The 23,848-nt window shown below is 46.4% G+C and overlaps 1 protein-coding gene across 3 annotated transcripts in view; it reads right to left on the reverse strand.

The window, feature by feature from the left end:
• Window positions 1-23,848, reverse strand: part of WDR4 (WDR4 tRNA N7-guanosine methyltransferase non-catalytic subunit) — a 189,701-nt gene that overhangs the window by 3,023 nt on the left and 162,830 nt on the right. The window lies entirely within an intron of this gene.

The raw sequence follows: 23,848 nt of genomic DNA on the forward strand, positions 1-23,848 counted from the left end.
GGAAGGGGTATAGTGGTGTGAGACACGGCTCTAGTACCACATATCCTGACAGTGGGAGACCACACTAACCGCAACGTTGTACTTCCCTGTGTGACAGTTACCTGGGGACGGGGTATAGTGGTGTAAGACACGGCTCTAGTACCACGTATCCTGACAGTGGGAGACCCCACTAAACGCAACGTTGGACTTACCTGTGTGACCAGTGACCTGGGGACGGGGTATAGTGGTGTGAGACACGGCTCTAGTACCACGTATCCTGACAGTGGGAGACCACACTAACCGCAACGTTGTACTTACCTGTGTGACAGTGACCTGGGGACGGGGTATAGCGGTGTGAGACACGGATCTAGTACCACGTATCCTGACAGTGGGAGACCCCCCTCACCGCAACGTTGTACTTCCCTGTGTGACCAGTGACCTGGGGACGGGGTATAGTGGTGTAAGACACGGCTCTAGTACCACGTATCCTGACAGTGGGAGACCACACTAACCGCAACGTTGTACTTCCCTGTGTGACCAGTGACCTGGGGACGGGATAAAGCGGTGTGAAACACAGGTCTAGTACCACGTATTCTGAGAGTGGGAGAACCACCTAACCTCAATGTTGTACTTCCCTGTGTGACCAGTGACCTGGGGAAGGGGTATAGTGGTGTGAGACACGGCTCTAGTACCACGTATCCTGACAGTGGGAGACCCCCATAAGCTCAATGTTGTACTTACCTGTGAGACAGTGACCTGGGGACAGGATATAGAGGTGTGAGACACGGCTCTAGTACCACGTGTCCTGACAGTGGGAGACCCCCATAACCGCAACGCTGTACTTACCTGTGTGACCAGTGACCTTGGGACGGGGTATAGTGGTGTGAGACATGGCTCTAGTACCACATATCCTGACAGTGGGAGACCACACTAACCGCAACATTGTACTTCCCTTTGTGACAGTTACCTGGGGACGGGGTATAGTGGTGTGAGACATGGCTCTAGTACCACGTATCCTGACAGTGGGAGACTACACTAACCGCAACGTTGTACTTACCTGTGTGACAGTGACCTGGGGATGGGGTATAGCGGTGTGAGACACGGCTCTAGTACCACGTATCCTGACAGTGGGAGACCCCCCTCACCGCAACGTTGTACTTCCCTGTGTGACCAGTGACCTGGGGACGGGGTATAGTGGTGTAAGACACGGCTCTAGTACCACGTATCCTGACAGTGGGAGACCACACTAACCGCAACGTTGTACTTCCCTGTGTGACCAGTGACCTGGGGACGGGATATAGCGGTGTGAAACACAGGTCTAGTACCACGTATTCTGAGAGTGGGAGAACCACCTAACCTCAATGTTGTACTTCCCTGTGTGACCAGTGACCTGGGGAAGGGGTATAGTGGTGTGAGACATGGCTCTAGTACCACGTATCCTGACAGTGGGAGACCACACTAACCGCAACGTTGTACTTCCCTGTGTGACCAGTGACCTGGGGAAGGGGTATAGTGGTGTGAGACACGGCTCTAGTACCACGTATCCTGACAGTGGGAGACCACACTAACCGCAACGTTGTACTTCCCTGTGTGACCAGTGACCTGGGGACGGGGTATAGTGGTGTGAGACACGGCTCTAGTAACACATATCCTGACAGTGGGAGACCACACTAACCGCAACATTGTACTTCCCTGTGTGACAGTGACCTGGGGAAGGGGTGTAGTGGTGTAAGACACAGCTCTAGTACCACGTATCCTGACAGCGGGAGACCACACTAACCACAACGTTGTACTTACCTGTGTGACCAGTGACCTGGGTATGGGTTATAGTGGTGTTAGCCACGGCTCTAGTACCACATATCCTGACAGTGGGAGACCACACTAACCGCAACATTGTACTTCCCTGTGTGACAGTGACCTGGGGACGGGGTATAGTGGTGTGAGACACGGCTCTAGTACCACGTATCCTGACAGTGGGAGACCACACTAACCGCAACGTTGTACTTACCTGTGTGACAGTGACCTGGGGACAGGATATAGCGGTGTGAGACACGGCTCTAGTACCACGTATACTGACAGCGGGAGACCCCACTAACCACAACGTTGTACTTACCTGTGTGACCAGTGACCTGGGGATGGGTTATAGTGGTGTAAGCCACGGCTCTAGTACCACGTATCCTGACAGTGGGAGACCCCCATTACCTCAACGTTGTACTTCCCTGTGTGACCAGTGACCTGGGGAAGGGGTATAGTGGTGTGAGACACTGCTCTAGTACCACGTATCCTGACAGTGGGAGACCCCCATAAGCTCAGTGTTGTACTTACCTGTGAGACAGTGACCTGGGGACGGGATATAGAGGTGTGAGACACGGCTCTAGTACCACGTGTCCTGACAGTGGGAGACCCCCATAACCGCAACGTTGTACTTACCTGTGTGACCAGTGACCTTGGGACGGGGTATAGTGGTGTGAGACACGGCTCTAGTACCACATATCCTGACAGTGGGAGACCCCACTAAACGCAACGTTGTACTTACCTGTGTGACCAGTGACCTGGGGACGGGGTATAGCGGTGTGAGACACGGCTCTAGTACCACGTATCCTGACAGTGGGAGACCACACTAACCGCAACGTTGTACTTACCTGTGTGACAGTGACCTGGGGACGGGGTATAGCGGTGTGAGACACGGCTCTAGTACCACGTATCCTGACAGTGGGAGACCCCCCTAACCTCAACATTGTACTTACCTGTGTGACAGTGACCTGGGGACGGGATATAGTGGTGTGAGACACGGCTCTAGTACCACATATCCTGACAGTGGGAGACCACACTAACCGCAACATTGTACTTACCTGTGTGACAGTGACCTGGGGACAGGATATAGCGGTGTGAGACACGGCTCTAGTACCACGTATCCTGACAGTGGGAGACCACACTAACCTTAACGTTGTACTTACCTGTGTGACAGTGACCTGGGGACAGGATATAGCGGTGTGAGACACGGCTCTAGTACCACGTATCCTGACAGTGGGAGACCACACTAACCTCAACGTTGTACTTACCTGTGTGACAGTGACCTGGGGACGGGGTATAGCGGTGTGAGACACGGCTCTAGTACCACGTATCCTGACAGTGGGAGACCCCCCTAACCTCAACATTGTACTTACCTGTGTGACAGTGACCTGGGGACGGGATATAGCGGTGTGAGACACGGCTCTAGTACCACATATCCTGACAGTGGGAGACCACACTAACCGCAACATTGTACTTACCTGTGTGACAGTGACCTGGGGACAGGATATAGCGGTGTGAGACACGGCTCTAGTACCACGTATCCTGACAGTGGGAGACCACACTAACCTTAACGTTGTACTTACCTGTGTGACAGTGACCTGGGGACGGGATATAGCGGTGTGAGACACGGCTCTAGTACCACATATCCTGACAGTGGGAGACCACACTAACCGCAACATTGTACTTACCTGTGTGACAGTGACCTGGGGACAGGATATAGCGGTGTGAGACACGGCTCTAGTACCACGTATCCTGACAGTGGGAGACCCCCCTAACCTCAACATTGTACTTACCTGTGTGACAGTGACCTGGGGACAGGATATAGCGGTGTGAGACACGGCTCTAGTACCACGTATCCTGACAGTGGGAGACCACACTAACCTCAACGTTGTACTTACCTGTGTGACAGTGACCTGGGGACAGGATATAGCGGTGTGAGACACGGCTCTAGTACCACATGTCCTGACAGTGGGAGACCCCCATAACCTCAACGTTGTACTTACCTGTGTGACAGTGACCTGGGGACAGGATATAGCGGTGTGAGACACGGCTCTAGTACCACGTGTCCTGACAGTGGGAGACCCCCATAACCTCAACGTTGTACTTACCTGTGTGACAGTGACCTGGGGAAGTGCACAGTTTATACAGAATCATATGATACATCTGATAAATATTTCCAGATATAGCATTTAGAGCCAGATTCTATGGTAAGGTTATGCATTTATCTATCAGATGTATCATATGATTCTGTATAAACTGTGTGCCTTTATTTGTCATACTGATAATGAGAGCCGGCTGTAGGTGTTTCACGGATTGGCTGAACTATACCACGTGATCGGGAGACAACTATAAAATACAGCTGAAGGAGATGTAGCAGCACATAAGGAGATGTAGCAGCACATGAGGAGATGTAGCAGCACATGAGGAGATGTAGCAGCACATGAGGAGATGTAGCAGCACATGAGGAGATGTAGCAGCACATGAGGAGATGTAGCAGCACATGAGGAGATGTAGCAGCACATGAGGAGATGTAGCAGCACATGAGGAGATGTAGCAGCACATGAGGAGATGTAGCAGCACATGAGGAGATGTAGCAGCACATGAGGAGATGTAGCAGCACATGAGGAGATGTAGCAGCACATGAGGAGATGTAGCAGCACATAAGGAGATGATGTAGCAGCACATAAGGAGATGATGTAGCAGCACATAAGGAGATGATGTAGCAGCACATAAGGAGATGTAGCAGCACATGAGATGTAGCAGCACATAAGGAGATGATGTAGCAGCACATAAGGAGATGATGTAGCAGCACATAAGGAGATGATGTAGCAGCACATAAGGAGATGATGTAGCAGCACATAAGGAGATGATGTAGCAGCACATAAGGAGATGATGTAGCAGCACATAAGGAGATGACATAAGGAGATGATGTAGCACCACATAAGATGATGTAGCAGCACATAAGGAGATGATGTAGCAGCACATAAGGAGATGATGTAGCAGCACATAAGGAGATGATGTAGCAGCACATAAGGAGATGATGTAGCAGCACATAAGGAGATGTAGCAGCACATGAGGAGATGTAGCAGCACATGAGGAGATGTAGCAGCACATGAGGAGATGTAGCAGCACATGAGGAGATGTAGCAGCACATGAGGAGATGTAGCAGCACATAAGGAGATGTAGCAGCACATAAGGAGATGTAGCAGCACATAAGGAGATGTAGCAGCACATGAGGAGATGTAGCAGCACATGAGGAGATGTAGCAGCACATGAGGAGATGTAGCAGCACATGAGGAGATGTAGCAGCACATGAGGAGATGTAGCAGCACATGAGGAGATGTAGCAGCACATGAGGAGATGTAGCAGCACATGAGGAGATGTAGCAGCACATGAGGAGATGTAGCAGCACATGAGGAGATGTAGCAGCACATGAGGAGATGTAGCAGCACATGAGGAGATGTAGCAGCACATGAGGAGATGTAGCAGCACATGAGGAGATGTAGCAGCACATGAGGAGATGTAGCAGCACATGAGGAGATGTAGCAGCACATAAGGAGATGTAGCAGCACATAAGGAGATGATGTAGCAGCACATAAGGAGATGATGTAGCAGCACATAAGGAGATGATGTAGCAGCACATAAGGAGATGATGTAGCAGCACATAAGGAGATGATGTAGCAGCACATAAGGAGATGATGTAGCAGCACATAAGGAGATGATGTAGCAGCACATAAGGAGATGATGTAGCAGCACATAAGGAGATGATGTAGCAGCACATAAGGAGATGATGTAGCAGCACATAAGGAGATGATGTAGCAGCACATAAGGAGATGATGTAGCAGCACATAAGGAGATGATGTAGCAGCACATAAGGAGATGATGTAGCAGCACATAAGGAGATGATGTAGCAGCACATGAGGAGATGTAGCAGCACATGAGGAGATGTAGCAGCACATGAGGAGATGTAGCAGCACATGAGGAGATGTAGCAGCACATGAGGAGATGTAGCAGCACATAAGGAGATGTAGCAGCACATAAGGAGATGTAGCAGCACATAAGGAGATGTAGCAGCACATGAGGAGATGTAGCAGCACATAAGGAGATGTAGCAGCACATAAGGAGATGTAGCAGCACATAAGGAGATGTACAGTAGCAGCACATAAGGAGATGTAGCAGCACATGAGGAGATGTAGCAGCACATAAGGAGATGTAGCAGCACATAAGGAGATGTAGCAGCACATAAGGAGATGTAGCAGCACATAAGGAGATGTAGCAGCACATGAGGAGATGTAGCAGCACATGAGGAGATGTAGCAGCACATAAGGAGATGTAGCAGCACATAAGGAGATGTAGCAGCACATGAGGAGATGTAGCAGCACATGAGGAGATGTAGCAGCACATCTTGATAAAGGACTAGATCCGAAACGCGTTGATTGCTGCCGACACTGACAGACTGAGTCAGCGCCACCTGGGGATATCCATCTGCAAGGAACTTTCTAACCGCTCGATATTCCCCTCCGTGTCTGCAGCACGTAAAGACGGGGAAAACAGAGTATTCTACCCGCTAGAGCAGTGGTTCCCAAACTGTGTGCCGTGGCTCCCTGGGGTGCCTCGGGACACATGCAGGGGTGCCCTGGGTTGGTGGTCCAGGACCAACTCAAATTATTAATGGTTCATTATTTATGAGCAAAACCAGTGCTGGTGGCTGCCAGTCATAAAATGTGTACAAACAGAAGCAAATCCTGCCCTTTACCACATAACTGACCTTAAGAATTGCATATAAACCCAGTCTAATTATTTTATTTTTGGCTTAGGGGTGCCGTGAAAAAATTCTGATACTCTAGGGTGCCGTGATTCAAAAAAGATTGGGAACCCCTGCGCTAGAGGCTAGATCTTCCTCTGTCAGCGGCTTCCTGTTCGTTTTTGTGTGTGTGTATTTTAATAAATTCTTCTTACTTACATTGGACGTGTGATTAACGAAACCGTTCTGGGCACTGGGTCAGAATAATACAGTAACTTTACCTTTGGTGTTGCTTGCGGGTTGCCATTTATATCCGAGAGGCTCTTTCATGTACTCGAGTGAGAACATTTAAGTAAGTGTCCGTTTTATTTAATGGTCCCTTGTGTGGACTCTATTAAGATTTCTAGAAGAAACTGCTTTGTGTACTCGAGAGAGAGCTACAAGGTAAGTGTGCTTCCAATCATTGTTAATTACACCACCTGTTCCCCAGGACCCCAGCAAGTTTCAGACAGCGCTGGCTATTCCCAATTATTTGTTTCTACTATTTGCCTATTTTCCAGAGTTTGGATGGTCTCTGGGGGAGGTTACCAGCTGCAAATTAACGCTTTTGTATACTGTAGGCTGGGTACCACAAGGCACAGCTGCACATGGATGTATGGGACTCCAGGACACTACAGCTGACACGCGCTGGATTGCGCTGTGAGATGCAGGAGGACACGGAGACACCGGCGCGGAGCGGTGAGTGGCAACAGTCAGGTCGGGTAGAGCGTCATAGTCTTCTAATGCACCATGAAGCGCCCTCTGCCATCCTCTTTGTTTTAGATTTGTTTGTGCCTTTTTGGACCCTGGGCATTTGTGTATTCACGAGAGGAGGAGGAGCTGGAGTCAACACATAGTGACTTTGGTGAAACTTATTCCAATAGACTTGGTTTATTTCAGCTGGGATTTGTTATCAATCAGCGCTCAGACCAGCACCTATATAGATACATGAAGACAATTGCTCGTACCTAAAGAATAAACTCTGTGGGCTGTTTACCGCAAGGCATAGATAAATATACCAGGCATAAGCTGCTCACGGATCCACTGCAGACGTACTTGTCCCTCCAAGGCACTGCGGCTGACACACGCTGGGCTGCGCTGAAACCCTGAACCCAGCGTGCGGTAACCAAGGGTGCGGTAACCAGCCCACAGAGTTTATTCTTTCGGTACGAGCAATTGTCTTTATGTATTGTGGATCATTGTGATTGTTGGATCCAATAAAAATCATCGGTACTGGTTTCCTAGCACGGCGCCCACGATATTCAGTCGTATGGCATTGTATTCAATTTAAAATTGTATACCATTGTGTATGGCATACAATGCAATAAGATGCGATTTTAAATTGTATATACAATTTTTAATTGTATAAGCACCTTAATAGGTGCTTACAATGTTAAAAGCACCCCTACGCCACTGCCACTATCAACGCCAACCCGAAGCGTGGCGAGCGCAGTGGTATGCGTCCTCCGACCTTTTCATGCCCCCACTATCCACGTCGGCGTGGAGTTGATTTTGCATAGTGTGGCAAGCGCACAAGCCACCGAGCCCAAAGCGTGGCGAGCGCAGCGGTACGCTTCCTCCGACCTTTTCATGCCCCCACTATCCACGTTGGCGTGGAGTTGATTTTACAAAGTGTGGCGAGTGCAGCGAGCCACTGAGCCCGAAGCGTGGCGAGCGCAGTGGTACACGTCCTCGGACCTTTTCATACCCCCACTATCCACGTTGGCGTGGAGTTGATTTTACATAGTGTGGCGAGTGCAGCGAGCCACTGAGCCCGAAGCGTGGCGAGGGGCCGCGTATTACTTCACATGTATTCCGCGTTCCCTCACTGCGCTCGCCACACTCTATAAAATCAACTCCACGCTGACGTGGATAGTGGGGGTATGAAAAGGTCGGAGGACGCGTACCGCTGTGCTCGCCACACTTCGGGTTGGCGTTGATAGTACGGGTGGCGTGGGGGTGCTTTTAACATTGTAAGCACCTATTACGGTGCTTATACAATTATTTATCTTATAGGGGGCACATTTAACATTGAAAACACCCATTAGGGTGCTTATACAATTTACAATCGTATACCATACAATGGCATACAATTCAATGCTAACATCGTATCGCATCGCATACCATCGTATGCCTTATGGTATTGGATGCGATGGGCACCGTGCTAGGAAACAAGTACCAAATCATCTTTTAATGCACCATGAAGCGCCCTCTTTCACCTTTTTTGTTGTAGATCAATCCGTGCCTTCCCTGACCCTGGGCATCCGTGCCAGTCATTTACATGGACTTTGGTGGACACATTATACTAAGTGGTAACACTAGTGGACATTCAGCTGGATTGTTTTACCAATCAGCGCTTGTACTTTCACCATTTTCTGTTGTCTATATAAATATATGTTTGGTACATGGTGCACAGACAGCACTTCCACTCACTGAGTGTTAACCAGTGATTTAAATAGTAAATAGTGCACAGTGCAGTATATTATAATTGCAAAAAATATTTGTATATTAAAAAATTATTAAAAACACTCCAGAGTTCAAACTGTGTCGTCAGATGTCATCAAATTGGCCTAATTTCCATAGGAGCAGGAAGTACAATGGGAACGTGGTATGACTTCTGCGCCTTCAGTGTATTAATAATCCTTCTTGGTTATGTATTTGTGCGTACCATCAGATTAGTGGAGAATTCACATGTAGTGATCTCCTTCTTACAAGCGATCTCCTTCCCTCGCCTTCTCTCCTGTAGGTGCGTCTCAGAGGAACATTCCACACATAGGGAAAGTCGCAGGAGGGTGTATTATTACAAGTGGTCATTTATGTGCCTCAATTAAATAATATTTATAGGTGCTTGTGCATAAGGAATATTAGTTGGTGAAAAAAAGATATACCGTTTGGGTAAAACCTCTCCATCCCCCACTGGCATCAATCAGATAAGAGCTATATCTTTTTTTGCCGATGTACGGGTCCATGTTTTACTGTTTTCATGTATGCATACCTTTCTGAAATTAAAGTACATTGTTGTTTTTTTTGAATAAATGTTTTATTGTTTATATAAACAATATCACGCTATGAATTCTTCCCGTTCTGGGAGACTTTTTTGGTTTTAAGGGTTCTGGATGTTACTGGTTGAAATAACACCTGGATATACATGCTCCAAGTGAGAGTCGCCTGAATTTACCTTTTTAAACCTTTTCTTTTTTCACGAGGTGACTAGCACGTGCATTAATTTACATTCACCAACCAATATTCCTTATACACAAGCACCTATAAATATTATTTAATCAAGTCACAAAAATAATCACTTGTAATAATACACCCTCCTGCGACTTTCTCTATGTTTGGAATGTTCCTCTGAGACGCACCTACAGGAGAGAATGTCCCAGCAGGTCCAGCACAGCCACTTAAATCCAAAGTACTGGGAGGGTGCCCGTGATACATACAATCGAAAACACAGCACTCCATCCTCTTCTATGCAGAATTTAATAGCAGAAGCAACGTTTCAATACAATCCGTATTATCGTCAGGCTTAAAACACAGATAAAAACATACCTTATATACCTGCACCCGGTGACAATACAAAAACAATTCTCCCGCGCCGGAAGCATCCCAGCCCGGCGGCGACGTACTACGGCACACGGGTGACGTTCCCCCTGACCCGGCACAACCACGGCAACAGGATAAACAACCACACACATATACCATACTGGGCAGGATGCGTCTATGACAGCGATGTGAAGCCGGTGCGGCCCGCCTCCACAAACCCACCCTTATACATATGAAGGGCAGTAGATGTAAAGCTTAGCAGGATGAGGCATTTATGCACTATCAGCAGAATACATACAATAGAACAGGACCTAGTATTTCAATTATGCTAATAGATCCCTTGCAATAATCCAAGTCATAATACACCATAAGTAAGCCACATAAATAGATAACAACTAGCCATATATAGAGATAACAACATCATAGATAGTATCAATGTAATACTTAAACATGTAAAAGGCTCTGTATTAATACAATGATACCTAACCACAATAGAATCCGATGTTGCCATGGTGACACTAAATAAAGTTATCAGGGGACATTAATTTAAATATTAATTAATAAAGGTATCAATCAATAAAAATATCAATTAATAAAAATATTCAGCCCTACAGTTTCGTTCAATCCCTTGGGAGTTAGTGTGCCAAGTCTCAGAATCCAACGAGATTCGCATTCAAGTAACTTCCTGCTACGATCAGTAACTTCCTGCCATGATCAGTAACTTCCTGCCCCGATCAGTAACTTCCTGCCACGATCAGTAACTTCCTGCCACGATCAGTAACTTCCTGCCACGATCAGTAACTTCCTGCTACGATGTAGCGATAATGAACAAATGTTCATTTGACATTATGTTGTTAATTATCGAATTTTCTACCAAAGAGATGAATGCTGCCAAAGAAAAAATTGAAAACTTTGAGCTGATCCACAAACCCAATCTTTCAAATGACACTGAAGTAAAATGGTATGAAAAGCTGAATACTCAATTGCAACAATACAAAAGAGATTTAAGAAAATTTAAAAAAGACAAAAAAAATGAAAGTTGATCCAAGACTATGAAATGAATTGCGTTTACAAATGGTCTGAGAATAAACCACAACAGGGTTTCCATAAACCATTTTTCGCAGATATAAAGATTGTCGCGACTTCGAACAGGGCTCCGCCACGGAGTTTAATACATCGAACAGTGACAATGAAAACACAGGCGTGAGAAGTCCCCAGCAGATCCCTTTAGGGGTTGTAACAAGGGCCGAATTAAAAGGAGGCAAAGGAAATACACGCGGTGCGGTGGGCAGACCGCGAGGAAGAGGACGTCCCGCCACCGATTTAGTAGTCAATTTATCGTCCCATGTTTTAACCGATGTTGAGCATAAATTACTACAAAGGGACTCTCTTTTATCCCTTCGGTACAGTTTAATAAACATCTCTGGATGATTGAGCAACATCGATTATTTCACTAATTGAAACTGAAGGAGTTTTTCCCCAAACAACCTTTTGGACTTATGGAACAGTCTGATATTCCAACACAAGTGAAAAAGATCATGCCCCGTTCTAACTTTGAAACGCAAAGCTCTAATGCATCGGTTAAAACCTTAATGCGATTGTTGGACACTGAAATACATAATATACCTGATCCAATAGCATTTAAGCACCAGAACCTCAGTCCAGCAGAGCGCACAGCATTAAAAACCTTATCGAATGATGCTTCATTAATATTCCGGTCAGCCGACAAAGTGGGTGCCCTGGTCATTCTGGACATTGATAAATATCATGTTCAAGTATTGAAACACCTGGATGATACCTATACATATCATTTACTTGACCAAGACCCTACACATGTATTCAAACAAAATCTGTCGGATGTGTTGAATGTGGCGGTAGATCAACAAATTATTTCCTCCACGTTGAAGGATGCATTACTCCCTACTGCACCAGTGGTGCCCATCTTCTATTGTATCCCAAAGATACATAAGTCCATGATAGATCCTCTCGGCCGTCCGATAGTGGCAGCCAAAGGATCGTTATTCCAGCCAGTGAATATATATTTGGACAGTATACTCCAACCCTATATTCAAGAACATCCTAGGTTCCTGCTGGATACAACTCCCTCCTGAACAAGTTAAAAGAACTTCCAGCTTTGAGTTCCGATTGTTGGATGGTGACTATCGATGTTAGTAGTCTCTACACCATAATTCCACATGAAATGGGACTTTCAACGGTTTCTCTCTAATAGAGATAATTATCAAGGCCCGAATATTGACATTGTGGTGGAGTTAGTACGGTTGATTCTGACTAAAAATTGTTTTCTGTACAATAACGCTTTTTATTTACAGTGGTTTAAGTGGGTTGTGCTATGGGGGTGGCGGTAGCCCCCTCATATGCAAATATCTTTATGTTTGAGGTCGAGCAAGCTTTATTTTTTTCTGATGCCAATATTGCTGAACGGATTGTGTTTTTCTCGCGTTATATCAACGATTTGATTTTGTTTTGGAAAGGGCCCATTGAAGATCTGGTTATGGTGATAGAGACCCACAACAATAGTTCTAATCCTGTTAAATTAACATTTGAGTATAGTTTAGAAAATGAGATTTGTGTTTTACCTGGTAAATCTCTTTCTTCGAGCACATCAGGGGCCACAGCGTTACAGTGTGTAATAGAAGTGGGAGAGAGCACCAGCACCTTAGAGGTTAAACTTGAATTGCCTCCCAGGCAGTCGGGCTCCTCCCCTCCTCTACCCCGCCTCCAGGCCAGGAAGCTCAGTTTTTTTTAACAAGCCAAGGCAGGAGACAAGAGAGAAGGAAGAGAAGCACCACACAGAGACACATTCTGAAACATGTTAGTACCTTCAACCGAGGAGTAATATAACCAGTGAAACGTAACTTTAACGTAACTGAAGCAGGCGCGGCAGGGAGGGATCCCTGTGGCCCCTGACGTCCTCGAAGAAAGAGATTTACCAGGTAAGACATAAATCTCATTTTCCCCCTCCATCAGGAGCCACAGCCATTACAGTGGGACGTCCTAAAGCAGCCACCTATGGGTGGGGACACGCCTGTGCCACAGCCAACACACTCTGGCCGAAGGCCGAGTCCTGGGAGGCAAACGTGTCAAAAGCGCAAAAACGCAAGACAGTATCGCCGCCCTGCAAACTTGGTCAACTGTAGCACCGCCCCTAACAGCCCAGGACACCCCCCACAGACCTAACGGAATGTGCCCGAATCCCCACCGGAACCGGGAGGGAGGCGCCCAAATAGGTCTGCCAGAGCGAATCCAGCGGGCAGTAGTTTGCGTAGAGGCAAGCCACCCTCTCATCTGAAAGCCATAGAGTACAAAGAGAGAAAGAGTCTATCTAGTGTAACGGCCTAGAACGGAGCACATAGATGCGCCACGGGCAGACAACATCCAAGGAGAGCCAAACAGTAGAAACCTCGTACTGACTTAATGCCGGAACAATAATGTCCTAGTTGACAGGAAAGATGGACATCACCTAAGGCAGGTGAGAGAGAGAGAGGATGGTACAAAGAACCACCCGGTCATAACGAAAGACCAAGAATAAAGGACTTACAAGACAGAGCTGACGGGTCAGAGACTCTCCTGGCCAAAGCTATCGCCAACATGAAAAGGATCTTCCAGGCGAGTCAACACCGGTCCACCTACCGCAAGGGCACAAAAGGTGGGTCCTGAAGCCGACAGGACTAGAGAGATCCCATGGGGCAACCAGGTAACTAAGGGAGGCTGGATATGCAAGACACCCTGCAGGAATGTGCAGACATCCGTTGACAGGGCCACCTGTCAATGGAACAAGATGTACAAGGCCGAAATTGGAACCTTTAAAGATGATAAACGCAACCCAGCCTCCAGGCCCTTCTGCAAAAAGGACAGAACCCTAAGCCAGGTAGTAAGTCACGGAATTTGAAGCGTAGAGTTCGCACCAGGAAAGATAAGCCCTCCATATGCGATGGTACACCCCCGTCTAGGAAGGTTTCCTCGCCTTGAGCATGGTGGGGATCACTCTTGAGTGAAAGCCCCTGGGTCTTAACCCGGAGGTTTCAACAGCCCCCCCATCAATGCCAGGTGCCTCAAGGCCAAGTGTTAGACGTGGACCCTGAGCGAGCAGGCCTGTGCACAGGGGTAAGCGAATAGGAGGAGCTACTGACAGGGGCTGCAGATCCGAAACCCAGATCCGTCTGGGCCACGGTGGAGCAACCAGGATCAACGTGTCGTCCTCCGGCATCTGCTTGCGAGTAATTCGCAAGAGGAGTAAGAATGGCGGAAATGCGTCATCAACGTGCTGTCCTCCGGCATCTGCTTGCGAGTCATTCGCAAGAGGAGTAAGAATGGCGGAAATGCGCCATCAGTGTGGACGGCCACAGGGCGGACAGGGCGTCCACCAGGCAAGCCCCCCCCCCCCCGGGTCATAAGACCCGGACCCGCCCATATGGTACTGTTAATACAGTACCTCTGACAAGTGTCTTAGAGCTATACGCAGCACACAGTAATGGTGTGTACACACGGTACTTTTTGCCTTCCATGTTGACGATATAGTCGGAATCGGATGCAGATCGCAAGGGTTTTAACCCTTCAGATCCCGATCAGATTCGCATTCACGTATCGCAAGGCAGAAAGTCTGGTCTGCAGATCTGCACTATATAGTCAGACTTGTATGCAAATCGGATGTGCCTTCAGATACTATCCACGATCCGATCTGATCGTGGATAGTATCTGAAAGCACATCTGACCGTGTGTACACACCATAAGATTGTACTATGCATATATTGCAATGACATAGGCATATATGGTACAGCCAACAGTCTGACAGGCAGTGATAGTGTTAAGGCTGTATACAGTACACAGGAAGCTTGTATTAGTCATACATTGCTTGTACTAGGCATATGTTAATATACCCATACATGCCCCAGCTGCAATAGCTGACTGGGGCATTAACTGTCTGTAACCTGACTCCTGTTTTTGAGGAGACTGAGGTACAGGGGAGACTGGTCAGGTGCCAGGCAGTGAAAGAGTGGAACACCAGACTGGCCGATAAGCTCTCTTGCCTAATACAATGCAGGTAAGCATAGCAGAGTGCGATGCAATAATGGCACAATGGCTCTGCAGCAACAAAGGCTGGCTGGAGCACTATACTGCACAGTGTCCCGAAGGCGGGGTACAGGGGGGACTTGCCCAAGTGACCTGGCAGTGAAGAAGTGGAATCCGGGTGGCTGTGAGCTCCTCCGTGTCCCTTCTCACATGTAGCAGGCAGGAAGGGAGATCAGTGGCGGGAACTCTCTGTGTGATAAACACAGTTTCCTGCCTACTGTCCCCGGGTGGAGAGGCTGATGTGGGGGGAGCCTTCTCCCCCTGCTAGCAAATGGTCACCAGGTATTGAGTCCTCATGCAGCGCCGGTAAAATGGCGGGGATCCAGCGCGCCGGGCGCCCCCGCTGCTGCCCACACACAAGTTACCCTGGTGGTCCAGCGGGACGGGCGGCGAACCGGCCAACCGCTTGCTAGCCACAGCCGGCGGTCCCCGTCGCCAGCTGGAACAGCCGCTATGTGCGCCTCGCTGCGCTACTCGCATGCGCTCCCAGCGGGGAGCGCGTTACTCACTGTGCCCTGCACTTGTGGTCCCCGGCGTCCAGTGGCGGCTGTATGCTCCCCAGTGCCCGCTGCAGGTCCCCACCCATGAGTGGCGATGCAGCTCCGGACCCGGGTGATGGAGCAGCAGCGCAGGTGTCTGTGCAGACCCCCAGTGCTGCTGCTCTGTCACTGACAGCAGTCAGTGAAAAATAAAAAATAAAATATAAAATATAAAAATGTAGTTAGGCTGCTAAAACAGCAGCCCCTCTAGTAGGTGCATCTGGCTCCTGCCATCACCCGAAATAACTGAGCTTCCTGGCCTGGAGGCGGGGTAGAGGAGGGGAGGAGCCCGGCTGCCTGGGAGGCAGTTCCAGTTTAACCTCTAGGGTGCTGGTGCTCTCCCACTGCTATTACCCACTGTAATGGCTGTGGCCCCTGATGTCTCCCGAAGGAGAAATTTCACTTTTTAGGCGTTTCTATAACTATTAAAGATGGGTGCTTATAGACAAGCTTGTATAAGGAGGATACAGATAAAAAAAATGTGCTCTATCACTCAAGTTGTCATCCGAGACAATTAATTGATATTCTCAACTCTTTCGAGTGAGGAGAGTAAATTCCAGCGATTCCATGGTGTCTTAACAACTTGATGACATGATATACATTTGTCCAAAACCAAACGGATGCCCTGTTTCAAGAGAGGCCGTAGTCTCAGAGACCACCTTGTTACCATCGATACTGTTACCCCCGAAGCCCAAGGCCCTTGGTTGTGTATGTTGTATGTGTACCACATAACGGTATCTTATGCCTGGAAACACATTCCCATTAACTGGCCGAATACTGACTATTAGGTTTACATTAACCTGTAATTCAAAATTCATTGTATATCAGGTGATCTGTCCTTGCGGATTGAGTTATATTGGCAAGACAGAAAGGTGTTTCAAATAGCGGATGGCAGCTCACTGCTCCGCCATTAAAAAAGGCGCTGGTGGCTGGTACCAGTGAACAACCACTGGCCCGACATTTCGCTTTGGCTAAACACAATATATCATGTATCAAGTATCGCATTATTGATTATGTGCCTGAATCCATCAGAGGCGGTTATCGTGGCAGGAAGTTACTGATCGTGGCAGGAAGTTACTGATCGTGGCAGGAAGTTACTGATCGTGGCAGGAAGTTACTGATCGTGGCAGGAAGTTACTGATCGTGGCAGGAAGTTACTGATCGTGGCAGGAAGTTACTGATCGTGGCAGGAAGTTACTGATCGTGGCAGGAAGTTACTGATCGTGGCAGGAAGTTACTGATCGTGGCAGGAAGTTACTGATCGTGGCAGGAAGTTACTGATCGTGACAGGAAGTTACTGATCGTGGCAGGAAGTTACTGATCGTGGCAGGAAGTTACTGATCGTGGCAGGAAGTTACTGATCGTGGCTGGAAGTTACTGATCGTGGCAGGAAGTTACTGATCGTGACAGGAAGTTACTGATCGTGGCAGGAAGTTACTGATCGTGGCAGGAAGTTACTGATCGTGGCAGGAAGTTACTGATCGTGGCAGGAAGTTACTGATCGTGACAGGAAGTTACTGATCGTGGCAGGAAGTTACTGATCGTGGCAGGAAGTTACTAATCGTGGCTGGAAGTTACTGATCGTGGCAGGAAGTTACTGATCGTGGCAGGAAGTTACTGATCGTGGCAGGAAGTTACTGATCGTGGCTGGAAGTTACTGATCGTGGCTGGAAGTTACTGATCGTGGCAGGAAGTTACTGATCGTGGCAGGAAGTTACTGATCGTGGCAGGAAGTTACTTGAATGCGAATCTCGTTGGATTCTGAGACTTGGCACACTAACTCCCAAAGGATTGAACGAAACTGTAGGGCTGAATATTTTTATTAATTGATATTTTTATTCATTGATAATTTTATTAATTAATATTTGAATTAATGTCCCCTGATAACTTTGTTATTTAGTGCCACCATGGCAACATCGGATTCTATTGTGGTTAGGTATCATTGTATTAATACAGAGCCTTTTACATGTTTAAGTATTACATTGATACTATCTATGATGTTGTTATCTCTACATATGGCTAGTTGTTATCTATTTATGTGGATTACTTATGGTGTATTATGACTTGGATTATTGCAAGGGATCTATTAGCATAATTGAAATACTAGATCCTGTTCTATTGTATGTATTCTGCTGATAGTGCATAAATGCCTCATCCTGCTAAGCTTTACATCTACTGCCCTTCATATGTATAAGGGTGGGTTTGTGGAGGCGGGCCGCACCGGCTTCACATCGCTGTCATAGACGCATCCTGCCCAGTATGGTATATGTGTGTGGTTGTTTATCCTGTTGCCGTGGTTGTGCCGGGTCAGGGGGAACGTCACCCGTGTGCCGTAGTACGTCGCGGGGTAGTGACGTCACCGCCGGGCTGGGATGCTTCCGGCGCGGGAGAATTGTTTGTGCATTGTCACCGGGTGCAGGTATATAAGGTATGTTTTTATCTATTTTTTGTGTGTTTTAATCCTGACGATAATACGGATTGTATTGAAACGTTGCTTCTGCTATTCAATTCTGCATAGAAGAGGATGGAGTGCTGTGTTATATATATACATACATATATATATATATGAGAGAGCCGCACAGCACGGGACTGTTTTCCACTCACAATCAATCAAAAGGCAACAGGCAGTTGTCTTGCAACGTTTCGGGAACTTTTATTATCCCGTCCTCAGGCTAGGTAACATGAGGACGGGATAATAAAAGTTCCCGAAACGTTGCAAGACAACTGGCTGTTGCCTTTTGATTGATTGTGAGTGGAAAACAGTCCCATGCTGTGCGGCTCTCTCGTCTATATATAATACTACAATTGCCGGCACCCAGGCGGACGCAACAAGAGGGGAGTGTGCCAGCCTATCGTGCAGTATATATATATATATATATATATATATATATAATCTTCCAAATATGCCGGCACTCCAATAATCTTTATCCAACTTGGTCGGTGCACTCCCACTATGTATGTATAGCTCCAATAATGAAGGCACACGACACAGGCAATCCTTTCACAGCATGTGTATTTGGCTAGTTAGCATCTAGCGCTTACGAGGGATACAACCCCCGTCCTCAGGATGACAGCCACTTCAAATACAATAATGTGGTCAAACACTATTGTATTTGAAGTGGCTGTCATCCTGAGGACGGGGGTTGTATCCCTCGAAAGCGCTAGATGCTAACTAGCCAAATACACATGCTGTGAAAGGATTGCCTGTGTCGTGTGCCTTCATTATTGGAGGTTTGTATTCCTAAGAGAAAGGGGACAACCCAATCTTCTAAGAGCCCCGGCGCTAATTGATAAAAAAGTATGCAATTAATAAAAAAACTCTTTATAAGTAAATTTAAAAAGATGGTGTTCTGATTGACTGCTGAAGTGAGAAGTCTGCCAGACTTCAAAAGATGGAAGAAAAAACTAGTTTTTCTTCACACAACAATTGTATGTAAGAGGATACACACTGCGCTGTCAAATCAGAAATGTGGTAGAAATATTTGGTAATGTAATACGATGGAATAAAGATATATAAGGCACACCAAGCACAATGAGTAGAGGACACGCTGTGAATGAATGTAAAAAACTCTTTATATATATATATATAGACAAAAATTAAATATAAGAATAAGGTGGGTAATAAACTAAAATTGGAATATAATTAACATTTATACACATACATATAGGACCACAATTAATATGCTAAGATTGAAGGTGGGTAATCAACTAAAATTGGAGTATAATGGACACAATTACATATGTTAATACACAGTAAAAATTACTGATATCTGGACCAGTATGGTAAGGATAAAAATAGCAGACTTGGTGAATTTCATAAACCACAGTAAGCTGGTGTCCCAGCAGGAATAATGGAGTGGTATTGAATAATGGAAATGTCCCCTCAAAGGATTGCCGTTTTTGGAGTATGCACAGTGGAAAGCTTATAGCAGCAAAGGGTTATAGAGCCAAGTTGACCTGAATTAGCGTGTAAGCTAACACGCATAAGAGTTCATGCAGGTGCTGGTAGGCAGGACAATTAAGCAGGCGTCTGTATGTTAGTATAGCGTAGCAGGCACAGTTAGTAAAAAGCCCAAACAGCAGGAGTTGCGCTTTGAATTGCGGGTATGGAAACACTCACTGCGTCTTGAGGGAGGAAATGCCTCAGCGGGCTGTTTTGTAGATAGCGTGTCGAATAGGTGCACGCCAGTAGCCGGTTCCTGTGTGGAGCTGTGCGCCAGGCTGCGTGTTAGGAGATACGGCAGAAACGTCCAGCCGGGTGCAATCACGGCAAGGGATCCTGGGACTGAGGGTGAGGGCGGAAGTCCGTCACAAGTCTGCTGAGTAAACTGGCGGAAGTGGGGCAACGCGTTTTGTCTCCCAAACCACTGGAGACTTTTTCAGCTTGAAAAAGTCTCCAGTGGTTTGGGAGACGAAACGTGTTGCCCCACTTCCGCCCCACTTCCGCCAGTGATTGGTGTGCCTTATATATCTTTATTCCATCGTATTACATTACCAAATATTTCTACCACAGTTCTGATTTGACAGCGCAGTGTGTATCCTCTTACATTCATTATTGGAGATTATATATATATATATATATATATATATATATATATATATATATATATATATATATATATATATATATATAGATAGATAGATAGATAGATAGATAGAGAGAGAGAGATATGTGAAGAAGGCGGCACTCTCCAGACTGGTTCCAGTGATATAAAATAGCCTTTATTCCAACGGCATTTCGGGTGTTACCCCGTTTTCAAGGACATACAAGTGCAATTAAAAACAGCAAAGTATATATAGCAGACAAAACCCCACCCCCACATTAATCAGGCATCACCTGGGCTTACCGGTTTCACCTGCGAGTAACTGCGGTAATTGGCGTCTGTATACGAGTCCCCATGTGTCGCGTCGCATCCGGGTGACGCGTCACGCTGTAACAGCGCGCCGACGTCACCCCTCTGCTCTCCACGTCCAGGCCGACTCGCTTCCAGTCTGCCTAACAACGCCGCACGTCTCTCTGCTGCGTCCCAGCTTTACCAGCGTTGCCAAGCAACCTACAAAACATAAACATAACAAATTTAGCGATGACACGTTAAAATATGGTATGAGAAACATACAATAACAATTATAGTAAAATGGCCTATCTAACACTCTGGAGTGCAATATTAGGGCTTAATAAAAAATAATTCTTATTAACTTATATCCTTTCAAGATCATAAGATATACATGCATATAGCAAACTAGATGTATGGAGATGAAGACACATTATTTACAAAAAATATATAGACAAAAAACGAAGGAAAAAGCGAAAGAAAAGAAATAAATAACAGGCACAGTAATATAGCAGAACGACACGATTATGGAATCAATAGTTATATAAACGGACCAATATTAGAGGTAACATTGTAATCCCCATTGCTCATTTAAGCCCTTAGGTGCGAGAGTCTGCAAAAAGTAGATCCATTTGCATTCCAACTGCATCAATGTTTTGTTCCTATTACCTCCCCGAAGGGAAGCAGGTATCTGATCTATAACGGTGGATCTCATGCTTGCCACACTGTGGCCAAATTTGATGCAGTGGCGTGCAACTGGTTGGTCGCTATGTCCACACAATAGTCCCTGGTGTATGCCTGACCTATGCAGGGCCATCGGCTCCTTGAACGTACGCTGCGTCTTCCCCACATAGGACAGGCCACAGGGACAGGTGAGAACATATATGACATATGTTGAATGGCAGGACAAGGGGAATTTTTTGGGGATGCATACCAGAGTGTGGGTGATTAAAGGTGGTACCCACAGTCATGGACCTGCATGTAATGCAGCCCAGACAGCGGTAGCACCCATTTTTTCTCCCTAAGAAGGTGGGCCCCGGTAGTTTGTCCCACCCTGATATGTCCAGTTTAACGACCTGATCTTTAATATTTTTACCTCTAGTGAGGCTAGGAAGTAATCTGGTATTCTTCAGTAGGGGCAGATCTTTATCCGTTGACACTGCTGACCACCTCATGATGCAGGTGTGGAGGCAGTACGCATGTTCCTGGAGTCCATTACTGATTATGAAGGTCCCCCGGTGAATTTTGTACTCCAGTTGCTCAGGCTCATCTTAACCCATAATTATTTTATTTTTGACAGTAAATTTTTCCTACAGGTATCTGGCTGCGCTATGGGGTCTTCAGTGGCCCCGGCGTATGCCAATATTTTTATGCATCATGTTGAGCAAGGTTTATTTTTTCATCACAATAACCTGAAACCGGAAGTTTTATTTTACCGTCGCTTTATTGATGATTTATTGATTTTTTGGGGTGATGAGCCTGGGCAACTGTTGGACTTGTTGTCAGCACACAACCAGACCACCAGTGTGATTAAGTTCACACACTGTATAGATCCTTCCACAGTACATTTTTTAGACGTAAACATTGTTATCACAAATTCCCTAATACAAACTAATTTGTTCATTAAATCCATCGACCGTAATACGGTCCTACGCAATGAAAGCTTTCATCCGGTATCTACCCGCAAGGGTTTACCCTACTCTCAATTATTGAGAGTAAAGCGTATCACCTCAGAAGCCAGCCAAGTAGAGCCAGCTTTGGATGCTATGGTCGCCAGATTTTTAGACAGAGGGTATCCCAAAAAGGAGTTATTGGCCATTAAAAATAAAGTTCTCAATATCCCACGCAATGAATTACTTAAGGGTAAGGGACAAAAAGTGACTGCCACAAATATCAAAATCCCATGGGTTAACCAGTTTTCCACCCGCAGCAAGGGGAATATTACAAAAGCTAAACAATTCTGGCCAGCAGTGTCAACGGATAAAGATCTGCCCCTACTGAAGAATACCAGATTACTTCCTAGCCTCACTAGAGGTAAAAATATTAAAGATCAGGTCGTTAAACTGGACATATCAGGGTGGGACAAACTACCGGGGCCCACCTTCTTAGGGAGAAAAAATGGGTGCTACCGCTGTCTGGGCTGCATTACATGCAGGTCCATGACTGTGGGTACCACCTTTAATCACCCACACTCTGGTATGCATCCCCAAAAAATTCCCCTTGTCCTGCCATTCAACATATGTCATATATGTTCTCACCTGTCCCTGTGGCCTGTCCTATGTGGGGAAGACGCAGCGTACGTTCAAGGAGTGGATGGCCCTGCATAGGTCAGGCATACACCAGGGACTATTGTGTGGACATAGCGACCAACCAGTTGCACGCCACTGCATCAAATTTGGCCACAGTGTGGCAAGCATGAGATCCACTGTTATAGATCAGGTACCTGCTTCCCTTCGGGGAGGTAATAGGAACAAAACATTGATGCAGTTGGAATGCAAATGGATCTACTTTTTGCAGACTCTCGCACCTAAGGGCTTAAATGAGCAATGGGGATTACAATGTTACCTCTAATATTGGTCCGTTTATATAACTATTGATTCCATAATCGTGTCGTTCTGCTATATTACTGTGCCTGTTATTTATTTCTTTTCTTTCGCTTTTTCCTTCGTTTTTTGTCTATATATTTTTTGTAAATAATGTGTCTTCATCTCCATACATCTAGTTTGCTATATGCATGTATATCTTATGATCTTGAAAGGATATAAGTTAATAAGAATTATTTTTTCTTAAGCCCTAATATTGCACTCCAGAGTGTTAGATAGGCCATTTTACTATAATTGTTATTGTATGTTTCTCATACCATATTTTAACGTGTCATCGCTAAATTTGTTATGTTTATGTTTTGTAGGTTGCTTGGCAACGCTGGTAAAGCTGGGACGCAGCAGAGAGACGTGCGGCGTTGTTAGGCAGACTGGAAGCGAGTCGGCCTGGACGTGGAGAGCAGAGGGGTGACGTCGGCGCGCTGTTACAGCGTGACGCGTCACCCGGATGCGACGCGACACATGGGGACTCGTATACAGACGCCAATTACCGCAGTTACTCGCAGGTGAAACCGGTAAGCCCAGGTGATGCCTGATTAATGTGGGGGTGGGGTTTTTGTCTGCTATATATACTTTGATGTTTTTAATTGCACTTGTATGTCCTTGAAAACGGGGTAACACCCGAAATGCCGTTGGAATAAAGGCTATTTTATATCACTGGAACCAGTCTGGAGAGTGCCGCCTTCT

The sequence above is a fragment of the Crinia signifera genome, chromosome 2 (assembly GCF_055691185.1).
Source record: "Crinia signifera chromosome 2, ASM5569118v1, whole genome shotgun sequence".
Lineage (NCBI taxonomy): Eukaryota > Metazoa > Chordata > Amphibia > Anura > Myobatrachidae > Crinia > Crinia signifera.